Source organism: Balaenoptera borealis (assembly GCF_965194805.1).
Source record: "Balaenoptera borealis genome assembly, chromosome: 5".
NCBI lineage: Eukaryota > Metazoa > Chordata > Mammalia > Artiodactyla > Balaenopteridae > Balaenoptera > Balaenoptera borealis.
In genome coordinates, this window is record NC_138862.1 from 86,833,194 (window position 1) to 86,860,961 (window position 27,768).

At 35.7% G+C, this 27,768-nt stretch overlaps 1 pseudogene across 1 annotated transcript in view; it reads left to right on the plus strand.

Moving 5' to 3' along the window:
- The window catches only part of LOC309629766 (endothelial differentiation-related factor 1 pseudogene), a 424,633-nt pseudogene that overhangs the window by 257,216 nt on the left and 139,649 nt on the right, over positions 1-27,768 (plus strand). The window contains exons 4-5 of the transcript XR_014249490.1: positions 19,139-23,658; positions 24,364-24,479. The product of XR_014249490.1 is annotated as an endothelial differentiation-related factor 1 pseudogene (transcript). The remainder of the gene's footprint in view (positions 1-19,138; positions 23,659-24,363; positions 24,480-27,768) is intronic.

The following is a 27,768-nucleotide window of genomic DNA, read 5'->3' on the forward strand; positions in this document are numbered from 1 at the left end:
GAGGTGTGAGGTGAATAGGGAGGAAAATGAAAATGAACAGGTGAGTAGATTACCTAATGGAAGGTCTTATATCCATGCAAAGTTATAGGGACTTTATGACTGACAAGGGAAAGATTAACCAGAGGAGTCACATGATCCTATTTACCTTTTTAAAAAAATTTGAAGTATAGTTGATTTACAATATTTTGTTAGTTTCAGGTGTACAGCATAGTTATCAAGTATTTTTGCAGATTATACTCTGTTATAGGTTATTATAAGATAGTGGGTATAATTCCCTGTGCTATACAGTATATCCTTGTTGCTTATCTATTTTATATAAATATTAGTTTGTTTCCATTAATCCCATACCTTAATTTGTCTCTCTACCTTTTGGTAACCACAAGTTAGTTTTCTCTCATCTGTGAGTCGGTTTCTGTTTTGCATATACATTCGTTTTTTTTCTTAGATTCCACATATAAATGATATCATACAGTATTTTCCATTCTCTGTATGACATTTCACTAAGCATAATATTCTCTAGGTCCATCCATGTTGCTGCAAATGGCAGTGTTTCATTCTTTTTTTATAACACATCTTCTTAAGCCAGTCATCTGTTGATGTGCACTTGCATTGCTTCCAAGTCTTGACTATTGTAAACAGTGCTGCTATGAACATTGGGGTGCATGTATCTTTTCAAATTAGAGTTTTCATTTTTTCTGAATATATACCCAGGAGTGAAACTGCTGGATCTTATGGTAGTTCTATTTTCAGTTTTTTGAGGAACGTCCGTACTGTTTTCCATAGTGGCTGCACCAATTTATATTCCCATCAACAGTGTAGGAGGGTTCTCTTTTCTCCACATCCTCTCCAAAATTTTTTGTTTGTAGGCTTTTTCATGATAGCCATTCTGACAGGTGATACCTCATTGTGGTTTTGATTTGCATTTCTCTAATAATTAGCAATGTTGAGCATCTTTTCATGTTCCTATTAGTCATCTGTATGTCTTCTTTGGAGAAATGTCTATTCAGGTCTGCCCATTTTTTTGATTGGGTTGTTTAATTTTTTTTTTAATATTTAGTTGTATGAGCTGTTTGTATATTTTGGATATTAACCCCTGTTGTTAGAATTCCCCTGTGAAGCTGTCCAGTCCTGGACTTTTGTTTCCTGGAGTTCTTTTAATTACAAATTTAATTTCACTTCTAGTGATCAGTCTGTTCAAATTGTCTATTTCTTCTTGAATCAGTCTTGACAGACTGTATGTTTCTAGAAATTTGTCCATTTCTTCTAGGATGTCCAATTTGTTGGCATATAACTATTCATAGTATTCTCTTATGATTTTTTATATCTCTGTGGTATAAGTTGTTACTTCTCCTCTTTCATTTCTTATTTTGTTTATTTGGGTCCTCTCTCTTTTCTTCTCGGTGAGCCTGTCTAGAGGTTTATTAATTTTGTTTATCTTTTCAGAAAACCAGTTCTTGGTTTCATTGATCTTTTCTATTGTTTTTTGATCTCTGTTTTATTTATTTCTTCCCTGATCTTCATTATTTCCTTCCTTCTGCTGACTTTGGGCTTTGCTGTTTTTTTCTTTTTCTTATTCTTTTTGGTGGTAAATTAGGTTGTTTATTTGACGTTTTTCTTGTTTCTTGAGGAAGGCCTGTATTGCTATAAACTTCCCTATTACAGCTGCTTTTGTTGTATCCCATAGACTTTCAAAGTTGTGTTTCCATTTTCCTTTGTCTAGAGGTATCTTCTGATTTACTTTTCGATTTCATCATTGATCCATGTAGCATGTTGTTTAGTCTCCACATGTTTGTTCTTTTCCAGTTTTTCTTTCTGTAGTTGATTTCTAGTTTCATACCATTGTGGATGGAAAAATGCTTGATGTAATTTCTATCCTCTTAAATTTATTGAGGATGTGATCTCTCCTGGAGAATGTTCAATGTGAACTTGAAAAAAATGTGTATTCTGCTGTTTTGGATGCAATGTCCTCTAGGTATCAATTACGTCCAGCTGGTCTATTGTATCATTTAAGATTACTGTTATCTTATTGATTTTCTCTCTGGATGATCTGTTCGATGATGTCAATGGAGTGTTAAAGTCTCCTACTATTATTGTATTATCATCAATTTCTCCCTTTATGTCTGTTTGCTCGATATATATATTGATTGCATTTATCAATACAATACAATCTTGTATTGATCCCTTTATCATTTTATAATCCCTTTATCATTATATAATGCCATTCTTTGTCTTTTGTTATAGCCTTTGTTTTAAGGTCTGTTTTATCTGATATGAGTATTGCTGCTGCCACTTTCTTGTACTTTCCTGTTGCATAAAATACCTTTTTCCATCCCCTCACTTTCAGTCTGTGGGTTTCTTTTTCCCTGAAGTGAGTCTCTTGTAGGCAGTATATTGAAGGTTTTTTTTTTTTTCCCAATCAGCCACCCTATGACTTTTGATTGGAGCATTTAGCACATTGACATTTAAAGTAATTATTGATAGATATGTACTTATTGTCATTTTATTCCTTGATTTCCAGTTGTTTTTGTAGTTCTTCTCTGTTCATTTCTTGTTCTATTTTTTTCTCCTGCTGTGGTTTGATGATTTTCTTTTGTAGTATACTTGGATTTTTTTCTTTTTTGTTTTTTGTGTATCTATTGCAGGTTTTTGATTTGTGGTTACCATGGGGTTCATTTATGTTGACCCATAATTGTATTTACTTGATTTAAACTGATAGTCATTTTATTTCAAACACATTCTAAAAGATCTATATTTTTACTCCTTTACTCCACTATTTGTGTTTTTGATGTCATATTTTGCATCTTCATGCTTAACCATTTACTGTTTATTGTAGTTATAGTTGTTTTTACATTTTTTGTCTTTTAATTTATTTATTGGCTTATTTAAGTGATCTTCAATCCTTATTATATATTTGCCTTTCCTATTATGATTTTCCCTTTCCTGTAGATTCTTACTTCTTTTCCATTTAGAGAAGACCCTTCAACATTTCTTTTAGGGTAGGTTTAGTACTGCTGAATTCTTTTAGTTTTGCTTCTCTGAGAAGTTTTTCAATCTTTCCTCCTATTCTACATGATATCTAGGTTGCAGGTTTTTCCTTTCATCACCTTGAATATATCATGACTCTCCCTTCTGGCCTGCAAAGTTTGTGCTGAGAAGTCAGCTGATAGCCTTATGGGGATTTCTATATATGACTCTTTGTTTTTCTGTTGTTGCCTTTACATTTCTCTCTTCATCTTTAACTTTTGCCATTTTAATTATGACATCTCTTGGTGTGGATACGTTTGGGTTCATCTTGTTTGGGGCCCTCTGTGCTTCCTTTACCTGGATATCTGTTTCCTTCTTTAGGTTTGGGAAGTTTTCAGCCATAATTTCTTCCAATACATTTTCCTTTTTTTTTAAATTATTTTTTTAACGCCTTTATTGGAGTATAATTGCTTTACAAAGTTGTGTTAGTTTCTGCTGTATAACAAAGTGAATCAGCTATACATATACATATATCCCCATATCCCCTCTCTCTTGCGTCTCCCTCCCACCCTCCCTATCCCAACCCTCTAGGTGGACACAAAGTACCAAGCTGATCTCCCTGTGCTATGCACCTGCTTCCCGCTAGCTATCTATTTTACATATGGTAGTGTATATATGTCCATGCTACTCTCTCACTTCGTCCCAGCTTACCCTTCCCCCTACCTGCACCCTCAAGTCCATTCTCTACATCTGCGTCTTTATTCCTGTCCTGCCCCTAGTTCTTCAGAACCTTTTTTTTTTTTTTTTTAGATTCCATATATATGTGTTAGCATATGGTGTTTATTTTTCTCTTTCTGACATACTTCACTCTGTATGACAGACTCTAGGTCCATCCTATAAATAACTATAAATAACTCAATTTTGTTTCCTTTTATGGCTGAGTAATATTCCACTGTATATATGTGCCACATCTTCTTTACCCATTCATTTGTGGATACACACTTAGGTTGCTTCCATATCCTGGCTTTTATAAATAGAGCTGCAATGAACATTGTGGTACATGACTCTTTTTGAATTATGGTTTTCTCAGGGTATATGCCCAGTAGTGGGATTGCTGGGTCATATGGTAGTTCTATTTTTAGTTTTTTAAAGAACCTCCATACTGTTCTCCATAGTGGCTGATTCAATTTATATTCCCACCAACAGTGTAAGAGGGTTCCCTTTTTTCCACACCCTCTCCAGCATTTATTGTTTGTAGATTTTTTGATGATGGCCCTTCTGACCGGTGTGAAGTGATACCTCATTGTAATTTTGATTTGCATTTCTCTAATGATTAGTGATGTTGAGCATGCTTTCATGTGTTTGTTGGCAATCTGTATACCTTCTTTGGAGAAATGTCTATTTAGGTCTTCTGCCCATTTTTGGATTGGGTTGTTTGTTTTTTGGATTTTGAGCTGCATGCGCTGTTTCTATATTTTGGGGATTAATCCTTTGTCGGTTGCTTCATTTGTAAATATTTTCTCCCATTCTAAGGGTTGTCTTTTTGTCTTGTTTATCGTTTCCTTTGCTGTGCAAAAGCTTTGAAGTTTCAGTAGGTCCCATTTGTTTATTTTTGTTTTTATTTCCATTTCTCTAGGAGGTGGGTCAAAAAGGATCTTGCTGTGATTTATGTCATAGAGTGTTCTGCCTGTGTTTTCCTCTAAGAGTTTTATAGTGTCTGGCCTTACATTTAGGTCTCTAATCCATCAAATACATTTTTAATACCCTTCTCTTTCTCTTCTCCTTCTGGAGCCCCTATAATGTGAATTTTGGCATGTTTAATGTTATACCATGGATAGTGTATGTTGCTTTCATTTTTTTAATTTGTCTTTCTGTCTACTGTTCTGATTGGGTGATTTCTGTTATTCTATCTTCCAGATCACTTATGCCTTCTTCTGTGCCATTCATCTGCTACTCATTGCTTTTAGAGTGCTTTTTATCTCAGATATCGAATTATCTATTTTTGATTGATCTTCTTTGTATTTTCTAGTTCCTTGTTAAAATGTGATCTGTGTTTAGATCAACTCTTTCCTAATTCAATTAACATTTTTATTAGCAACGTTTTGAATTCTTTGTTTGGTAAACTGTTTATCTCTCTTTTATTATTTATTTTTTCAGGGTTTCTCTTGTTTTTTCAATTGAGAATTGTTCCTCTGCCTCTTCATTTTACTTAACTTTCTCCATCTCTACAAATTTGGGTGAAACAGTTACCTATTGTGGTCTTGAAGGGGTGTTCTTGTGTGGGAGTATCCCTATGTAGATTGCATTTGCCCAGTGCCTTTGACGGAAGGACTGGATTTGATATGGACACTAGTCATGTCATTCCTCAGGGAGTGCTGAACACTATCACTTGCGTTGGGGGTGTGGCTTGTGATGGAGGAACTAGAGTCTGCTCAGGGTTTGAGGCAGAACTTCCTCTCTGTTCAGTGGTCCTCACCACCTTGTCAAGGGCAGGGTCTGCTCCCAAGTTGCTGGAGCAGAAACCCTGAGAGTTGGGCTTGAGCTGGCTTATTCCCTTTAAGTGTGTGTTTTTCCTTCTCGCCACACTGGGGCCTTTGCCCCAAAGGAGGGGAGTCCTGAAGCAAGTGGAGCTTGTGCACTTACAGAGGTTCAGCACACTGCCTGTGTAGATGACTATGGCTCTGCTCAGATGCAGCCCATGGTTGTGTCTCTTCCCTTGTTTTATCGATTATGGCCAATTATAGGGTCATTACTAGCTACTGAACTCCTTGGGCAGGGTTTTTAAAAATTCAGATATATTAGTATTAGTTGTAACCATGGTAATAATAATGATATTGTTATCTATTGTTCATTAAGTCCCCACTATAAACTTGGTGTTTCATGTATATTATTTCAGTTAAGCCATATACCAATTACATGAAGCAGTCAGATATATTATTGCTGCTTTAGAGATAAGAACCTTAAGGTTTAAATAATTTAACCAAGGTCACATAGTAAGTGGTAGAGCAAAGATTTAAACTCAAAATAAATGTGACCTAGAAGCTCATGTCTTTAACCATTGAACTAATTCCTACAATCTATCTCGCTTAGATTAGTACGTGGTAGAGAGTTAATGTTCAGTAAATGTCTGTCTTTTAAATGCATAAAATAACTCAAACAATACATGTGAACAAAGCTTTGTATGCCCTAGAGGACTTACTTCAATGGTTGAGAATAAATGGAAATGATATATAATTAACAGAATAATATATATGCATTAAAAGATAATTGTAAATTTAAAAATGTAAACCTAAAAAGGTAGATTAAATGTGTAGTATAAGGGGCTGATTTTCATACACTTGAAAAACTAAGGCTAAGAATAAAGAAAAATGAAATGTGGAGGTATATATTCAAGTAAATAAGAGAGGAGAAATAAGAAGAGGAAGATTTTTATGTGGTGGGGACTGTGGCAATCCATCAGCAATTGCCTCAGGTACCATTACCCATTGGTAGAATGATTATCCCTAATTTGACCCTTCCAAACTGAGGTTATTTCTAGCACTTTGAACTTCTATATGGTTTAAGCAACAGTTTTTTTTTTTTAAACTGAAGTTATGTGAGATTAAGTTTAATTTCCCTATATTATTCAAGATATGCTAACTGCTATAACAAAATACATCTAATTTCAGTGGTATAAACAGCCAAAGTTAATTCTTGCTCATCTTACAGTATATAGGCATGGGGGAGAGGGACTCTAATACATGCAGTCATTCTGGGACCTAGGCTTATTCCATTTAGTGTAACCACTATCCCCCAGGGCTTCAGCAGCCTCCACTGGATCCTCCACATGCAGTCAACAGTTAAAGAAAAAAAGAGAGTGAGGATATTTATATGAGGTTTTAGTGGCCAAATATGGAAGTGGTATGCATCACTTCTTCCCACATTCCACTAGACAAACTCAGTCCATGGTACATCTAACAGTAGCAGAGCTTGATAGTAGCTTAATGATGTGCTAAAGAATGAGAACAAATATCAACGCTCAGTTAGTCACTTTCTTACTCCCCAAATATATTGTTAGCTCCTAAGAGACATAAGTAGTACTTTTTGCTTATTTGTATGCCCCATAACCCCTTATAGACTTTCTAGAATATAATAGACTCTCAACTAATTGTTGAATAACTCTCTAGCTCACTTCTTAGCTTTAGGGCCATTTAAAGACCTTCAAAGGGCCTAGGCCCACTTATTTTATTTTTTTTTAATTTTTAATTTTATTTTATTTTTTCAGATTTTATTTTATTTTATTTTATTGTTTTGGTTCCCAAAGCAAAGACATTGATAAAGCAAATACAAGCTGCAATAATAAATACATCTGCAATAGTTGCTAAATATCATTAAATTATATAATTTAGACAGTAAATATGGTCTATTTTTGCTTCTTTCCAATAGAATACATTTGATCACATTTTTTTTTATACAGCATGTTCTTATTAGTCATCAATTTTATACACATCAGTGTATACATGTCAATCCCAATCGCCCAATTCAGCACACCACCACCCCCACACCACCACAGCTTTCCCCCCTTGGTGTCCATACGTTTGTTCTCTACATCTGTGTCTCAATTTCTGCCCTGCACACCGGTTCATCTGTACCATTTTTCTAGGTTCCACATATATACATTAATATACGATATTTGTTTTTCTCTTTCTGACTTACTTCACTCTGTATGACAGTCTCCAGGTCCATCCACGTCTCAACAAATGACTCAATTTCGTTCCTTTTTATGGCTGAGTAATATTCCATTATATATGTACCACATCTTCTTTATCCATTCATCTGTCATTGGGCATTTAGGTTGCTTCCATGACCTGGCTATTGTAAATCATGCTGCAATGAACATTGGGGTGCATGTGTCTTTTTGAATTATGGTTTTCTCTGGGTATATGCCCCATAGTGGGATTGCTGTATCATATGGTAATTCTATTTTTAGTTTTTTAAGGAAGCTTCATACTGTTCTCCACAGTGGCTGTATCAGTTTACATTCCCATCATCAGTGAAAGAGGGTTCCCTTTTCTCCACACCCTCTCCAGCATTTGTTGTTTGTAGATTTTCTGATGATGCCCATTCTAACTGGTGTGAGGGGACACCTCATTGTAGTTTTGATTTGCACTTCTCTAATAACTAGTGATGTTGAGCAGCTTTTCATGTGCTTCTTGGCCATCTGTATGTTTTCTTTGGAGCAATGTCTCTTTAGGTCTTCTGCCCATTTCTGGATTGGGTTGTTTGTTTTTTTAATACTGAGCTGCATGAGGTGTTTATATATTTTGGAGATTAATCCTTTGTCCGTTGATTGGTTTGCAAATATTCTCTCCCATTCTGAGGGTTGTCTTTTCGTCTTGTTTATGGTTTCCTTTGCTGTGCAAAAGCTTTGAAGTTTCATTAGGTCCCATTTGTTTATTTTTGTTTTTATTTCCATTACTCTAGGAGGTGGATTACTCTAGGAGGCGGATCAAAAAAGATCGTGCTGTGATTTATGTCAAAGAGTGTTCTTCCTATGTTTTCCTCTAAGAGTTTTATAGTGTCGGTCTTACATTTAGGTCTCTAATCCATTTTGACTTTATTTTTGTGCATGGCATTATGAAGTGTTCTAATTTCATTCTTTTACATGTAGCTGTCCAGTTTTCCCAGCACCACTTATTGAAGAGACTGTCTTTTCTCCATTGTATATCCTTGCCTCCTTTGTCATAGATTAGTTGACCATACGTGCGTGGGTTTACCTCTGGGCTTTCTATCTTGTTCCATTGATCTATGTTTCTGTTTTTGTGCCAGTACCATATTGTCTTGATTACTGTAGCTTTGTAGTATAGTCTGAAGTCAGGGAGTCTGATTCCTCCAGCTCCATTTTTTTCCCTCAAGACTGCTTTGGCTATTTGTGGTCTTTTGTTTCTCCATACAAATTTTAAGATTTTTTGTTCTAGTTCCGTAAAAAATGCCATTGGTAATTTGATAGGGATTAAATTGAATCTATAGATTGCTTTGGGTAGTATAGTCATTTTCACAATATTGATTCTTCCAATCTAAGAACATGGTATATCTCTCCATCTGTTGGTATCATCTTTAATTTCTTTCATCAGTGTCTTATAGTGTTCTGCATACATGTCTTTTGTCTCCCTAGGTAGGTTTATTCCTAGGTATTTTATTCTTTTTGTTGCAATGGTAAATGGGAGTGTTTCCTTAATTTCTCTTTCAGATTTTTCATCATTAGTGTATAGGAATGCAAGAGATTTCTGTGCATTAATTTTGTATCCTGCAACTTTACCAAATTCATTGATTAGCTCTAGTAGTTTTCTGGTGTCATTTTTACGATTCTCTATGTATAGTATCATGTCATCTGCAAACAGTGACAGTTTTACTTCTTCTTTTCCAATTTGTATTCCTTTTATTTCTTTTTCTTCTCTGATTGCCGTGGCTAGGACTTTGAAAACTATGTTGAATAACAGTGGTGAGAGTGGACATCCTTGTCTTGTTCCTGATCTTAGAGGAAATGCTTTCAGTTTTTCACCATTAAGAATGATGTTTGCTGTGGGGTGGTCGTATATGTCCTTTATTATGTTGAGGTAGGTTCCCTGTATGCCCACTTTCTGGAGAGTTTTTATCATAAATGGGTGTTGAATTTTGTCAAAAGCTTTTTCTGCATCTATTGAGATGGTCATATGGTTTTTCTTCTTCAATTTGTTAATATGGTGTATCACATTGATTGATTTGTATATATTGAAGAATTCCTGCATCCCTGGGAAAAATCCCACTTGATCATGGTGTATGATCCTTTTAATGTGTTGTTCAATTTTGTTTGCTATTATTTTATTGAGGATTTTTGCATCTATATTCTTCAGTGATATTGGTCTGTAATTTTCTTTTTTTGTAGTATCTTTGTCTGGTTTTGGTATCAGGGTGATGGTGGCCTCATAGAATGAGTTTGGGAGTGTTCCTTCCTCCACAATATTTTGGAAGAGTTTGAGAAGGATGGGTGTTAGCTCTTCCCTAAATGTTTGATAGAATTCACCTGTGAAGCAATCTGGTCCTGGACTTTTGTTTGTTGGAAGATTTTTAATCACAGTTTCAATTTCATTACTTGTGATTGGTCTGTTCATATTTTCTGTTTCTTCCTGGTTCAGTCTTGGAAGGTTATACCTTTCTAAGAATGTGTCCATTTCTTCCAGGTTGTCCTTTTTATTGGCATAGAGTTGCTTGTAGTAGTCTCTTAGGATGCTTTGTATTTCTGCAGTGTCTGTTGTAACTTCTCCTTTTTCATTTCTAATTTTATTGATTTGAGTCCTCTCCCTCTTTTTCTTGATGAATCTGGCTAATGGTTTATCAATTTTGTTTATTTTCTCAAAGAACCAGCTTTTAGTTTTATTGATCTTTGCTATTGTTTTCTTTATCTCTATTTCAGTTATTTCTGCTCTGTTCTTTATGATTTCTTTCCTTCTGCTAACTTTGGGTTTTGTTTGTTCTTCTTTCTCTAGTTCCTTTACATGTAAGGTTAGATTATTTATGTGAGATTTTTGTTTCTTGATGTAGGCTTGTATAGCTATAAACTTCCCTCTTAGAACTGTTTTTGCTGTATCCCATAGGTTTTGGGTTGTCGTGTCTTCATTGTCATTTGTCTCTAGGTACTTTTTGATTTCCTCTTTGATTTCTTCAGTGATCTCTTGGTTATTTAGTAATGTAGTGTTTAGCCTCCCTGTGTTTGTGTGTTTTACGTTTTTTCCCTCTAATTCATTTCTAATCTCATTGCGTTGTAGTCAGAAAAGATGCTTGATATGATTTCAATTCTCTTAAATTTACTGAGGCTTTATTTGTGACCCAAGATGTGATCTATCCTGGAGAATGTTCTGTGCGCACTTGAGAAGAAAGTGTAATCTGCTGTTTTTGGATGGAATGTCCTATAAATATCAATTAAATCTATCTGGTCTATTGTGTCATTTAAAGCTTCTGTTTCCTTATTTATTTTCATTTTGGATGATCTGTCCATTAGTGTAAGTGAGGTGTTAAAATCCCCCTCTATTACTGTGTTACTGTTGATTTCCTCTTTTATAGCTGTTAGCAGTTGCCTTATGTATTGAGGTGTTCCCATGTTGGGTGCATATATATTTATAATTGTTATATCTTCTTCTTGGTTTGATCCCTTGATCCTTATGTAGTGTCCTTCCTTGTCTCATGTAACATTCTTTATTTTAAAGTCTATTTTGTCTGCTATGAGTATTGCTACTCCAGCTTACTTTTGATTTCCATTTGCATGGAATATCGTTTTCCATCCCCTCACTTTCAGTCTGTATGTTTCCCTAGGTCTGAAGTGGGTCTCTTGTAGATAGCATATATATGGGTCTTGTTTTTGTATCCATTCTGCAAGCCTGTGTCTTATGGTTGGAGCATTTAATCCATTCACGTTTAAAGTAATTATCGATATGTATGTTCCTATGACCATTTTCTTAATTGTTTTGGGTTTGTTTTTGTAGGTCCTTTTCTTCTCTTGTGTTTCCCACTTAGAGAAGTTCCTTTAGCATTTGTTGTAGAGCTGGTTTGGTGATGCTGAATTCTCTTAGCTTTTGCTTCTCTGTAAAGCTTTTGATTTCTTCATCGAATCTGAATGAGATCCTTGCCGGGTAGAGTAATCTTGGTTGTAGGTTCTTCCCTTTCATCACTTTAAATATATCATGCCACTGCTTTCTGGCTTGTAGAGTTTCTGCTGAGAAATCAGCTGTTAACCTTATGGGAGTTCCCTTGTATGTTGTTTGTCATTTTTCCCTTGTTGCTCTCAATAATTTTTTTTTGTCTTTAATTTTTGCCAATTTGATTACTATGTGTCTTGGCATGTTTCTCCTTGGGTTTATCCTGTATGGGACTTGCTGCACTCCCTGGATTTGGGTGACTATTTCCTTTCCCACGTTAGGGAAGTTTTCTACTATAATCTCTTCAATTATTTTCTTGGGTCCTTTCTCTCTCTCTTCTCCTTCTGGGACCCCTATAATGTGAATATTGTTGCGTTTAATGTTGTCCCAGAGGTCTCTTAGGCTGTCTTCGTTTCTTTTCATTCTTTTTTCTTTATTCTGTTCCGTAGCAGTGAATTCCACCATTCTGTCTTCCAGCTCACTTATCCGTTCTTCTGCCTCAGTTATTCTGCTATTGATTCCTTCTAGTGTAGTTTTCATTTCAGTTATTGTATTGTTCATCTCTGTTTGTTTTTTCTTTAATTCTTCTAGGTCTTTGTTAAACATATCTTGCATCTTCTCGATCTTTGCCTCCCTTCTTTTTCCTAGGTCCAGGATCATCTTCACTATCATTATTCTGAATTCTTTTTCTGGAAGGTTGCCTATCTCCACTTCATTTAGTTGTTTTTCTGAGGGTTTATCTTGTTCCTTCATCTGGTACATAGCCCTCTGCCTTTTCATCTTGTCTATCTTTCTGTGAATGTGGTTTTTGTTCCACAGCCTGCAGCATTGTAGTTCTTCTTGCTTCTGCTGTCTGCCCTCTGGTCGGCCCACTTATTTTAGAAGCCCAAACCTGTATGTTATCAAAATATCAGCATATATCACATACCATATTAATATATATTTTTACCAGGAAGATTTGAAAAGTATTACAAATTCTGATTTTGGAATTATTTGACTCCTGTCAAATGGCAAATTTGATCAAAAACAGAATTTGTTATGTTGAAGAAGAAAAGGTTATAAAGGCTTGATAGATAAAATAAAATGCATTGTTAATAATTTCAAGAAGAATTATATAGGATGGAAATATCTTTTAACAACACACAAAATAAGGAGAAGGAATCTGAAAGCTGTAATGTTCTTGCCATCACAAGAAGACTGAATCAAGAACACAGTTGAATTTTGACCAAATGGAGGAGAGGGTATAAGTAAAAGTCAGCTACACAGTCACCCCTTCTGGCTACCTTGGTAACTAAAGCCTATATTATGATAATGTTATTATAATGAGAAATACCTCCATGAAAATAACAAAATTAATAATTAGAGGTGGAACCACACAAGACCCCCCCACCCCCAGTCTGGTGGGAAGATCTTGGGCTTTTGGAATGGGTTTAGGCAACAAAAGATAAGGGTAAGAGTAATTTGGGATATTGGGTTAAATTGGGACCTGGCTGCTTGGAAACTTCTTGGCTACCAACGACATGGTATTCTCTACTGACTTAGCTGTGCATAAATGAAATGTTTATCCATCCATGTTACCTCACCTGGCTTAACTGACACCATCATTATATGGACAGAAACCCCATAGAAGGTGGTAGAAGAGAAGAGTTTTAAGTAATTCATTAGTAAAATCAGTTTTGATTTCTTCACAGTAATTTTATATACTAGGGAATTCTTAATGAAGTGAGAAAGTCTAACCTAAAAATTACTTTCAAATATAAAAGCAATGTTTGTGAATTCTAAGAATGAAGTTGACATGCTATAATTTATTTAATATTTAACTAATTATTTGTAGATTTAGACTTTGCTCCTATTCATATTTTGAAACCAATGCATATATATATTTCATGTCTCCAGTGTTTGTGTAAGCCCTTGAAAAGCTCAGAGACCCTGGGCTCTGTTCCTACATTGTGTAACAGAACAAATGGTCATGCTTGGTACTTGCCTACTGGGTTTTCACTGAAGCGTGGTATGTATGTGGAGAGAGGCACCTTCCTTCCTCTGTGTCAATTCATGGATGGAAACCTAGGGCGTTCTTTCTGAGGGTTTCCTTTTGACAGATCAGTTTAAATTCTATAAATAATAAATATAAATATATACATATATAAATAAAAATTAAAAGATAGATAGACAGACAGATACATAGATAAGTGCTACTAGGTTCCAGACCCTGTGCTGGTTCTTACTCTTTTTAGTAGCCCTTACCTTCAAAGGCTTTATACTTAGCAGCCAGTTATTAATTTTGCCTGAATCAAGTTTTTACATATATAATGAATGTAAAAATTATAATTTTATTAGTCCATAGTTCCCTCTGGCAGTTTATTGTAAGTCACAACTTTTCCTTCTCTTCTATCTATCTATTTATCTATCTATCTATCTATCTATCTACTATCTATCATCATCATCATTAATATAGAGTCATAGATTCTTATTTTATTCAATGGATTATTATCTTTAGTTTGTGCTAAATTGCTGCAGATGTGGCCAGTGGGCCTCCTTTAAAGTAGTTCTGGTCCCTTTATCATGTCCCCATATTTTTTAGCACTTCCTTATTTTCCAAGGAGCTCTGGATCCTTTTAGTATGGAAAGCTATTTAGAAATAGAGATTTGTGTGCTAGTTGTGCTCCTTGCTAATGGATTTTATTGCTTCCTTTCAGCAAAGAAAGCTAGAAAATACACACTCTCCACAACACACACAGACACACACACACATACATTTATACTGAAATTTTCCATTCCATCCAAACTCCATAGGATTCTTTCTTTACTATCCTTACTCTACTTGTATCTCCCCCCTGCAGTAAGAACACTGGCTCCTAACCTCAATATGTTTACATACCTTTTCTGTTCTATAATACACAGAAAAAAGTTTCAGAATTGCTATATTGCTATAAAAAACAAATTTACTAAAAAGAGTTCAATACTTGTTTCAATTTTTATTTTCTTTTGATTAAGGATATATAGTTAAACTGTTTACAAAGGTTCAAAAGTTACTTAGATTTTTTTAAATCCTCCTTCAGCCTTGCTACCAAATGTTGAGGCCTGGATAGTTCCACTCTGTTTTTTTTGTTTGTTTGTTTGTTTTTTAGCTTAAGTGTCACTTTCTAATGGATGCCTTCCCAAACTCTCCGTGTTAGGTTCGGTCTGTTTGTTAGATGTTCTCATAGCATCCTAATGCTTTTCTTACACAGAACTTTTCCTTTTCAGTCTTTGTGGTTGTTTACTGACTGTCTCTCCCAATATGCTATAAGTTTCAAAAGAACAGAGATAATGTCTCTCTTATCACCTCTTATTCCCCTTTGAACATGTAGTAGGTATTAAGTAAATATTCATTGGGTAAATGAATTATATCTAATAGTTCTACAGGAACATAGGAAAGGAAGAAATTGTAAAAGGTTATTTTTTAAGTTCCTTCTTTCTCTTACTATTCCACCCCTTTCTTTCCTCCTCCAGAGGCAGAGATGTTTTCAGTTTAGTTGACAAACATTTGTTAAGAAACATTATTAAGCACCTAATGCATATTTCCTGCACACTGAAATATATAAATCATTTAGGAGATTAAGATCTAGTGCCAAAAGGTATTGTGTAGTGACTAAAGAAATCAACTGGGCTTTCTCAAAGACCCCAGAAGGATCAGGCAGATGGATTTCTACACATAGAAATGTGCTGAAAGTTAGTCAAAAAAGAACATCTACCTTTTACCTACTTTAAAAGGTAGATGTTCTTTTTTGACCAGCTTTCAGCATATTTCTACATTCATTTTTGAAGATAATTCTGCCAAGTATGCTTTCTCTTCAGTGGTTAAACGTAAAAATAGAACTTTTCACTTGAGGAGCCTCTGAATTATGTTCCGTGTATAAGTGTGAAAATCCATTGCTGACAGGATTGAACTGTAAATAATTGTAAATAATTTTTTAACATGGGTCTAGAGCCATGTGACTTCTTCTAATTTGGACACTCCAAATGAAAACCATGTGGCCCATGATTAAATTGAATTTTTTCATTATGTGTTAGAAAACAGTAAATAGGAAACAAAGCAATTTAAACAACAGTGAGAACCTCTTCACAAGGAATTTAAATGAAGTAGGAAGCAAATTATTATGAAGTGATTTCTGTCACATGCTTTTCCTTCCTCTGTTGTTCCTAGATCCCAAGAACCCTGTGTCATCTTTCTTTATCCCCTAAATCAGACAGTGACTTATTTCTGTTTAATTCTCAACACTCAGTTGATAAAGTTCCTTTACTTCACTTTTTCTTCTGGATAAAGTTGGATGATAATCAAATAAAGAAGAATGTAAAAGGAGACACTATGGTGTCATGGGCAAGTATGGGCTTTGAATCCAGAAAGGCCTGTCTCTACGTCTTAGCTCTATTAGCTGGAAAGCCTTGGATAAAGCAGATGTTTCTAAGCCTCGTTTTCTTCATCACTAAAACGATAGTCCATTTTCAGGATTTTTTTGAGTATTTAAATTTACATACAGTAATGTTACTCACACTGTGCCTGGTGCATAGAAAGTATAAGTAATTTGTAGTTATTATGTGGGTTCTTTATCTTGTCTCTATACACAGGCAATATTTTTTGAATTTTATTTTTTTATACAGCAGGTTCTTATTAGTTATCCATTTTATGCATATTAGTGTATATATGTCAATCCCAATCTCCGAATTCATCACACCACCATCCCACCCCCACCATTTTCCCCCCTTGGTGTCCATACATTTGTTCTCTACATCTGTGTCTCAATTTCTGCCCTGCAAACCGGTTCATCTGTACCATTTTTCTCGGTTCCACATGTGTGCGTTAATATATGATATTTGTTTTTCTATTTCTGACTTACTTCACTCTGTATGACAGTCTCTAGGTCCATCCACGTCTCAACAAATGACCCAATTTCGTTCCTTTTTATGGCTGAGTAATATTCCATTGTATACATGTACCACATCTTCTTTATCCATTCATCTGTCGATGGGCATTTAGGTTGCTTCCATGACCTGGCTATTGTAAATAGTGCTACAATGAACATTGGGGTGAATGTGCCTTTTTGAATTGTGGTTTTCTCTGGGTATATGCCCCATAGTGGGATTGCTGGGTCATATGGTAATTCTATTTTTAATTTTTTAAGGAAGCTCCATACTGTTCTCCATAGTGGCTGTATCAATTTACATTCCCACCAACGGTGCAAGAGGGTTCCCTTTTCTCCACACCCTCTCCAGCATTTGTTGTTTGTAGATTTTCTGTTGATGCCCATTCTAACTGCTGTGAGGTGATACCTCATCGTAGTTTTAATTTACACTTCTCTAATAATTAATGATGGTGAGCAGCTTTTCATGTGCCTCTTGGCCATCTCTATGCCTTCTTTGGAGAAATGTCTATTTAGGTCTTCTGCCCATTTTTTGATTGCGTTGTTTGTTTTTTTAATACTGAGCTGCATGAGGTGTTTATATATTTTGGAGATTAATCCTTTGTCCGTTGATTGGTTTGCAAATATTCTCTCCCATTCTGAGGGTTGTCTTTTCGTCTTGTTTATGGTTTCCTTTGCTGTGCAAAAGCTTTGAAGTTTCATTAGGTCCCATTTGTTTATTTTTGTTTTTATTTCCATTACTCTAGTAGGTGGATCAAAAAAGATCTTGCTGTGATTTATGTCAAACAGTGTTCTTCCTGTGTTTTCCTTTAAGAGTTTTATAGTGTCCGGTCTTACATTTAGGTCTCTAATCCATTTTGAGTTTATTTTTGTGTATGGTGTTAGGGAGTGTTCTAATTTCATTCCTTTACATGTAGCTGTCCAGTTTTCCCAGCACCACTTATTGAAGAGACTGTCTTTTCTCCATTGTATATCCCTGCCTCTTTTGTCATAGATTAGTTGACAATAAGTGCATGGGTTTATCTCTGGGCTTTCTATCCTTTTCCATTGATGTATATTTCTGGTTTTGTGCCAGTACCATATTGTCTTGATTACTGTAGGTTTGTATGGTCTGAAGTCAGGGAGTCTGATTTCTCCAGCTCCGTTTTTTAATTTATTTTAAAGTCTGTTTTATCTGATATGAGTATTGCTACTCCAGCGTTCTTTTGATTTCCATTTTCATGGAATATCTTTTTCCACCCCCTCACTTTCAGGCTGTATGTGTCCCTAGGTCTGAAGTGGGTCTCTTGTAGATAGCATATATATGGGTGTTGTTTTTGTATCCATTCAGCGAGCCTGTGTCTTTTGGTTGGAGCATTTAATCCATTCACGTTTAAGGTAATTATCGATATGTATGTTCCTATGACCATTTTCTTAACTGTTATGGATTTGTTTTTGTAGGTCCTTTTCTTCTCTTGTGTTTCCCACTTAGAGAAGTTCCTTTAGCATTTGTTGTAGAGCTGGTTTGGTGATGCTGAATTCTCTTAGCTTTTGCTTCTCTGTAAAGCTTTTGATTTCTCCATCGATCTGAACGGGATCCTGCTGGGTAGAGTAATCTTGGTTGTAGGTTCTTCCCTTTCATCACTTTAAATATATCATGCCACTGCTTTCTGGCTTGTAGAGTTTCTGCTGAGAAATCAGCTGTTAACCTTATGGGAGTTCCCTTGTATGTTATTTGTTGTTTTTCCCTTGTTGCTCTCAATAATTTTTCTTTGTCTTTAATTTTTGTCAGTTTGATTACTGTGTGTCTCAGCGTGTTTCTCCTTGGGTTTATCCTGTATGGGACTTGCTGCACTTCCTGGATTTGGGTGACTATTTCCTTTCCCATGTTAGGGAAGTTTTCAACTATAATCTCTTCAAATATTTTCTCAGGTCCTTTCTCTCTCTCTTCTCCTTCTGGGACCCCTATAATGTGAATGTTGTTGCATTTAATGTTGTCCCAGAGGTCTCTTAGGCTGTCTTCATTTCTTTTCATTCTTTTTTCTTTATTCTGTTCCGTAGCAGTGAATTCCACCATTCTGTCTTCCAGGTCACTTATCTGTTCTTCTGCCTCAGTTATTCTGCTATTTATTCCTTCTAGTGTATTTTTCATTTCAGTTATTGTATTGTTCATCTCTGTTTGTTTGTTCTTTAATTCTTCTAGGTGTTTGTTCTTTAATTCTTCTAGGTCTTTGTTAAACGTTTCTTGCATCTTCTCGATCTTTGCCTCCCTTCTTTTTCCAAGGTTCTGGATCATCTTCACTATCATTATTCTGAATTCTTTTTCTGGAAGGTTGCCTATCTCCACTTCATTTAGTTGTTTTTCTGGGGTTTTTTCTTGTTCCTTCATCTGATACATAGCCCTCTGCCTTTTCATCTTGTCTATCTTTCTGTGAATGTGGTTTTTGTTCCACAAGCTGCAGGATTGTGGTTCTTTTTGCTTCTGCTGTCTGCCCTCTCCACAGGCAATTATTATATATCTATTATGTATTCTGTGGACTAGATGAGATATAAGTTAAATTGTAAGATACAGTCCCTATCACATATAGGGCATGACAGGGGCAGATTAAGGAGGGCTGAACCTGGAATTACTCTTCCATCTAGGTGGGAAGAAGGACAGCAATGGCTGTTGAAGAAACAGCAGAGCATAGTATCTAAAGTTTGGCAGAGTCCTCTGGAAGTCTCAGCATATAAGGGATCCAGTGTGTGTACAACATGGGACACAATGCCCAGGAATGGGTGCTATTCTTATATCCAGGCATGTAAGTCAAACCAGTCATATCTTTCCACAGATACAAAGTTGATAGTCATTGTGCTAGGCTCTTTAAAAAAATATAAGTCTCTGGTAGAGACTGGCATGAAAAATGTAGGACCTTGGTCCTGCAAAGTTTGAGGTCCTCAACAAGTTTAACAAGAGAGGGTTTCAGGAGACAAACCAGGGAAGAGCTAGTTAGCAGAGCTGGGCTATAGAGAAGGGACTGGATCCCAAGAATTAAGTAGAGTAGTTTTTTCAAGGCTGGGCTCAAGACTAGAGCCAGAGAAGCATAAGTTTGATTGGATAGTGAGATAATACAAAGAATTGGATTATCAAATCAGACACATGAATCAGATTTTTGCCAGGAACAAGTTTAACTAATGATTTCACGTACACAAGTAATCATGAGACATAGGTGAAGCAGGGAGACATCTGCAATAGTCAGTACATCTTACCAGGTCCTTTTTTGGGGGCTGCATCAGGATGTTTCCTAGTCCCAGATTAATCTATGAGGTCTCCAATGAGGTGTGCAGTTAAGTCACTTATTGAGAAAGAACTGTTTGGGCCATGAAACATTTCCATTTTATGCTCAGATAGTTACATAGTTTATATCACATTTTCCAGGAAGCCATGTATATAAATCCATAGATTCTAGGTATGTTATCATCTTTTAACAGGTATATCCTGCTACAGATGAGGACTGTCTTGTTAGAAAATGGCATTATTTTGTTTGCTAGAGGTCATTAACCTTAGTATGCTTACAAGGATATTTGACCAGGTCATCTTTTTTCCTTTTTTCTTTCTTGGAGGTGTCCCCTGCCAATGGGACAGGAATGGGAGAGGGGAATTGCAAATCTTCTATTTAACTATTTACTTCTCAGATGATAAGACCCAGAAAATTGGAATCAAGCCGAATTTCCTCCTTCCTGAACTCTGGATTACTTTTGGAGTTTGACTTCAGGATAGAACTGGCAGGTGGGAGGAATATGGAACTGGGGAAAAAACTTAAGGAACTTTTGAGCTTGTCTCCATACTCAGTGGATAAATGTACTCCATATCATTAAGGCTTTAAAAGGATAAATGGACATATAATATATAAAAAGGGCCTTGAGTATATGGATAAAGGGAGAGTAAGTGAGTTGGAATAACCAGGGCAGGCTTTGTGAACTTCTTTGTTTTCCTTCTCTTTTAATTTAACCCTTTCTCTCAGCCTGTGGTGTAGTGAGGGAGATTTCTGCACTTCCACTAATAGGTGAAGTTCTGTCCATAAAGTCAAGGTTCACTCAATGCAAAATCTAAAATATCAATAGAAATATTAAATGTAAAAGAGGAATTAAATATGAGAGAGGATATTAAAAGGTAGGTGTGTAAGGTCTGTGTCTTGAACAGACTTAATTTATCCTTGACATATGGTCCATTGTCAACCCTGAAGGCCTCTCCTAGTAACATCTCACACCAGTTGGAAATATTTTGTAGATGATCATCGTTCTTTAATCGTGGTTTCTTGTCCAACATTTAACACCCAAACTAATGTGAACAGATTAATTTCCTTGTATCAAGGCAGAGGAAGTGTGCATGGAAGAACCCTACAGTTTCTCTGAGTCTTCTGGTTAATAATGTGAGCAATAACTCATCCATTACTTTGAAACATTTCATCTACTGTTATCTTGAAGCATTATTTAAATGTTTTATTGTTTTCTATATTTCCATACTTGTATTTTTCTTGCCGACTGAATTTAAATTTCTAGAGAGCACAACCAGTATAGTTGCTCAATACATGTTTCTTGACTTAATTTGCAGATCTATGGAACCTTGGAAAAATATTTTAAAAATCAATCTCTTTGGTATCCTATCTCTTCTAAGGCACATTTAAGAATCTATAATGACAGGCCAAATACAATTTATAACAGATAATTTAAATTTTCTATTGGTGGGTATTCATTATTTCCAGCTTCATTTTAAGCTCCTATACAATAGTTAAAAAATAACACTAGGCTTAAAGAGAAAGAAAGATAAAGAAAGAACATTAAATACCATCAAAAGGGAATTAAACTGCAATCAAATAAAAATTCTTGAGTACAGTTTGAAATGGATTTTAAGGGAAAGGGTTGAAAATTTCTAATCTTTTAAGGCTTTAATTTTTTTATTCCTAATCTATTGTTGTAAATAGTTCCAAGAAAATCTTAGGTTCTTCACCAATGTTACAAATACTATCTGTATTGGTCAGGTTTCAATCAAAAACAGATGTTACTTTAAGTATTCCAACAGGGGTCTCGAAGTGGATAATTCTCTGGAGTTTGTCCAGAGGCCTCCTGCATCTGCTCACACTGCCAGCAGTGGCTACTGGCTTCTTCTATTCCACCTACTAAATCTAGTCTAAGTGCATCTCATCATCAGAATCTGACTTAGTTAGTTAAGGATAGTTAGATTGTTAGGGATTCTGTGAAATGTAGTTTTGAGTGTTACATGTTATGCTGAGGAGATATAGAAATAGGTGGGCAATGATGTCCAGGAAACCACAGATCATCTTGCACACTATCTGTTCAGCATTTAAATTTTTAAAAAGCAGTTGTAAACACAATTGGTTTATTAATATTTACATATTTGCTTCAAAGATACAATGAACTTCCTCTTCATATAGAAACCAGGCATTTTTAGATATATATACATTTGAAGAAATTCAAAATGACTCTAAGTGTCATAGTAGGGAGTAGCGCTCTGGGGAGAAACTTTTGTTATTTCTATTTACCATCAAAAACAGTGCTGGCACTATGGAACACTCCAGCAGAACATTTTTTGCTTTTGTTTCATGCTGAAAGAGTTCCATGAACCATGGTGAACTAAGTTTTCTCATTTTTTGATATCACAAACATGACTGCAGGGCAATAATGAAGGGGCCAACCTTGTTATCTTGATGATAGATATAAAAAGAATGATGGATATAAAAGGCATTTAATACAATTAACAATGTCATTGTTGAGTCAAGGATGTTTAGAAAACAAAACTCATTGTTGATCTGAAAACTTCTTTTAACAATGTGCTTATTATTGTTATGGATATAATTATTAATTGTTGACTTTTAGAGATCTATGCAATTTAAAAAGCAATGATCTGCATCAAGCATTAATATCCTCATTTTATGGATGAGGACAACAGAGATTAACATCGCAGACAGTAAGTGACACAACCAGGAATTGAACCTACAGAACTTCTGCTCTTAACCAATTGCATGAGCATTTATAGTTAGGAGGAACCTTAGAGAGAGCTAGTCTAAACCATGCATTTTATACTTCAGTAAACTAAAAGCTGAAGAGCTGAAGCATATTGCCTTTGGTTATACTGCTAATTGCAGAGTTGTTACTCTGACCTGGGTACAATAGCCAGGCCAAGCTAAGCTTGGCTGCAGTAACAAAGGCCTGAAATTGCAGTGACTTTATACAACATATATTTGTTTCTTCTTTTATAAAGTCTAGTAGAGGTCAAGCAGTCCCACACTATGGAACACGTAGCCTCCACTTGTTTGTAACTGCCTGGGATTGAAAGTGACTTGCTAGATTCCACATCAGAGAATTAATCAAATGACCTCAACCTAAATATCATGACAGCTAGGAAATATGGTCTTCCTACAGATGTGGTGAACACACATGTCATAACAGGAGTCCTGATACCCAGTCACATACTCTTATCATGACATTTATTAGTCTGCCTCTCACCCCACACACTGTCCAGCCCTGAAGCTGGTTTGATAGTCTTCAGTAATAGTATTTTTAGCTAAAACATATTTATTCCCATAAAGCTAGTCATTCTGGTCTTTTTTTTTTTTTTTCTTACTTTAAAAATATTAACTGTGGTTGCTTATAATGAGTGTGATTTTTTTTACAAATTCCCACTTGATATAAATATCAAAACATATATGCAACTTCAACATAAGCCCCTTATTCTAAGTAGATGGGGGACTCATCAGGCCTCATAGAAAGAGCTCAGGTTTCAAATTTATTTCTTCTAGTTTTACAATGCAAACAGGCACTGTACACATTTCATATCCCCACTTTCTATTGAAAAATGTCGCTCGGTAGTTCTAGCTGCATGATTTTTAGATGAAATATCTATAGAAATATGTCATTGTTATAAAGAGGAGAATTTGGCCAAGAATCAACATTCTTTATGTTACTCTGCAGAAAAAAGCTGTAACAAAAGCTGAATGATGTATTTGGTATATGAAGTATAATGAATATAAGATGCATAATGATGCAAAAGATGGAAATATTTGAGTAATAACTAAATACAAAGGAGACCATATGGATCCTGTTCTACACTGACACCCAAGAATCATAAAATATGGTTGGACAGCTGAATATTACCAAACAAGGTATATAGCCAGTGGGCTTGGCATGTTCAAACCCTGCACATTCCAGAGAAAGCACTGGCCCTTGACTAGCTCATGGGAGACAATCTCTGAGCCCTTGGAATGTTTTGCCTGAAAAGAGTATCTTTGTATACCTGAGACCTTGGGCTATACAAGATGGTTCATGCTAACAATGAAATTTACAGCGAATACCCGTTTTTGTTCTCCTGCGACGCTGGGCCATGCTGTGTCAATTTGACCTCTGGGGGGTGGGGGAGAGGTTGGAGACTTATAGTCATGTAAGCAATAAAAACCTAGGACAGCAAGGTTCTAGTGAGCTTCTCTGGTTGACAATATACATCATACACGTTGTTACTGGGAGAATTAAGTGCTGTCTGTACAACTTTAATGGGAGAGGCTAACTTGCACCTGGTTTCTCCAGGACTCTGTTCTATGCATCTTTTGCTGATTTTAATCTGTATCCTTTCACTGTAATAAATTTTATCCATGAATATAACAGCTTTACTGAGTTCTGAGTTCTTCTGGTAAGTCATTAAACCTGATGGTAGTCTTGGGCTCCCCTGAAACACAGGTGAATAAAAGTTCATAAACAGAAAAATAATTCCCAATAGAATTGTGAGACACTATGGGTCATAACAATATATAAAACATTTTTTAAGTGTGTTACTATTTACAAAAATTTCCCATAAATTACTCTATTTGTTATAGGAATTCAGAAGGAGTGAGAATCATTTCAAACTATAGAGTCAAGCAAGGTTTTATGGAAGAAGAGTCAGGATGTTGAGCTGGATTTCAAAGAGCTCAGCAAAGAAGACCAGAATGGGGTAAGGAAAATGCAATCCAGGGTCAGAGGGCAGTAAGCAGAACATTTCACCTGAAGTGTGAGTTTGAGGAAGGTAAGTAAAGAGTTAAGACTGTAAATGTAGGCTGCGGTCAAATTGTAGGGTTTTAATGCTGGTATTGTTTACCATAAATCTAAAAGCTGAACTTTTAGTAAATTAAACTAATCAAATTCCAGAAAGTTTCTGTGTGTGGAGAGGGTTCCCTATAGAGGTTCTCCATATGCTGTAAAATTCTGATGATAAAGTGAATCTTACTGCCAGAAAAAAGTCACTGTAATAATAACCTAGTGGGGTTCCACATGTATCCTCTTACAGTGATGTCCACATCAAATTTGCACAATTTATAACTGAAAAATTGAACTGTCTTCAGCCAGAAATTGTAAGCTCCACCTGTCATCTGAGAATCCAGCTGTGTTCTTTTTGGATTGTTGTAACATCACAGTAATAAGGATTCTGCAATTAGAATTTAGCTCACACTTTTGATAATGATTCATTATCCAAAGCTGTCTCCAACTCAGCTTCCCTGTGGCTTCACTGGCCCTAAAGCCTCCAAAACTGCTGTTGTCAGGAAGACTCACTGGTATTACTTTTGCTGTTATTCACTGACTGCCCTAAATACATACCATTTTCTTTGGAAGTAAGTTGTGGGGGTTGGGATTGGAGTGGGTAGGATTTATAAGGAAAAGATGGCAGGTTTATGCAAGGGTTTGGATTACAGAAAGGCATTAAACCCAATGTAGGTCTTAAAAGGTTGTGATCGTGGGCAGACCACCCATATCTTTATTTCTACAGCAAAATATTATGCCAACCAGCCCATTTCCTTTTCCCCCCAGCTACATAATGATTATAATGGTGTGTATTTTTGTTTCAAGTGTGTTTCTTCCATCAGGAGTAGGAAACAGAGATACTCTATATTTGATGGTCCTTAATTTGGTTCAATGCAAAGTTCCGGCCCTCCAACCATGTTATTGTGCAGACATACTCTCTTTCATATTTTAAAAAATTATCATCTGTATTTAAATTACATGAACACTTTCTCCAGTTTCTTCTTGTATCAATTAGACATGAGCTTGCAATACGACTGAAATTGAACCATTTATTCCTCTTTCTCCAAAATTGTGTGCTTTCCATGTATTCTGTATCTCAGTGTCACTAATATCCACCCAGACTCCAAAGTTAGAACTTAAAAATCATTCTGACTTTTCCCACTCCATTTGTTACTTCCAATCAACCATCAACTTCTGGCTAATTTACTGCCTGAAAACTTCACCATCCTGTCCACTCTTTTCCCTTCCTATGACTATTCCTTAGTTTGGGCTACCATTATTTCTCACATGAATTGTGGCAATAACTTATTGGCTGGTTCCTCTATTTCTCATCTTCTATCCCCTAATTCATTTTCTTTTTGAAAATGTATTATAAAATACTGTACTAAATTTTCAGATTACAGAGCAAGAGATACATGATGGTCAGGGAGGGTCTTTCCCACCACTTTTCCTCTCCTCCCTCCCTTGTTCAATCCTGGAGTGGAACTGGAGAGTGGGGAGGAAGTAGAATGAGGAAAGAAAATATGCCAACTATATCATTTCCTCCTCACAAGGAGGCCTACACTAAGGTGAGAGGAAAACTTTAATTGGAACATTTTGGGATGGAAAAGGGAACTCTGAGGTAGACATGTTAATTTTGAGATGTCAATTGGGAATTCGGGTGGAGATGTTGAATAAGGAGTTGGATTTATGAATCTAAAGTTTAAGGCTGAAGGGTGCCCACTCTCACCACTTCTATTCAGCAGAGTACTGGAAGTCCTAGTCAGAGCATTTAAGCAAGAGAAATAAAAGGCATACAAATTGGAAACAAAGAGGTTAAATTGTCTCTCTTTGCAGATAACATGATCTTATATATATGAAGTCCTAAAGACTACCCAGAAAACTGCTAGAAATAATAAACAAATTCAGTAAAGCTACAGGATACAAAATCAACATGCAAAAGTCAGTTGTGTTTCTATATACTAACAACAAACTATCTGAAAAAGAAGTTTTTAAAAATCCTGTTTACAATAGAATCAAAAACAATAAAATACTTAGGAAAAAATTTAACCAAGGAGGTGAAAAATCTCTACATTGAAATCTGTAAGACATTGATGAAAGAAATGGAAGAAGAAACAAAAATGGAAAGATATCCCATGTTCATGGATTAGAAGAATTAATATTATTAAAATGTCCACACTGCCCAAAACCATCTACAGATTCAATGCACTGCATAATAAAAATTCCAATGGAATTTTTCACAGAAATAGAAAAAACAACCCTAAATTTGCATGGAACCAAAACAGATCCTGAATAACCAAAACAATCTTGAGAAAGAAAAACAGAGCTTGGTGGTATCTCACTTCCTAATTTCAAACTATATTACAAAGCCATAGAACAAGTGGTCTCTGACTTACCATGGTCTGACTTAGGATTTTTCAACTTTACAATGGCGTGAAAGCAATATGCATTCAGTAGAAACCATACTTTGAACTTTGAATTTTGATCTTTTCCCAGGCTAGCAAAATGTAGTAGCATACTCTCTCGTGATGCTGGGCAGCTCCCAGTCAGCCACTTGATCATCAGGGTAAACAACCAATACAGTTACAGCCATTCTGTACCCATACAACCATTCTGTTTTTCACTTTCAGTATAGTATTCACTAAATTGCATGAGATATTGAACACCTTATTATAAAATAGGTTTTGTGTTAGATGATTTTGCCCATGTAGGCTAATGTAAGCGTTCTGAGCACATTTAAGATAGGTTAGGTTAAGTTATGATGTTTGGTAGGTTAGGTGTGTTAAATCATTTTCAATTAACAATATTTTCAACTTACAACGAAAATATTATTGGGAAAAGTTATTTAGGAAGTAACCCCATCATGAGTCAAGGAAAATCTGTGTCAAAACAATATTGGATTGGCCTAAAAACAGAAACATAGACCAATGGAACAGAATAGAGAGCCCAGAAATAAACACATGCATGTATGGTCAGCATCTTTGAAAGTGTGTCAGGAACTCACAATGGAGAAAGGAGTTTATCTTCAATAAATGGTGTTGGCCATACACAAAAATAAACTCAAAATGGACTAAAGACCTAAATGTAAGGCCAGACACTATAAAACTCTTAAAGGAAAACATAGGCAGAACACTCTTTGACATAAATCACAGCAAGATCCTTTTTGACCCACCTGCTAGAGAAAGAGAAATAAAAACAAAAATAAGCAAATGGGACCTAATGAA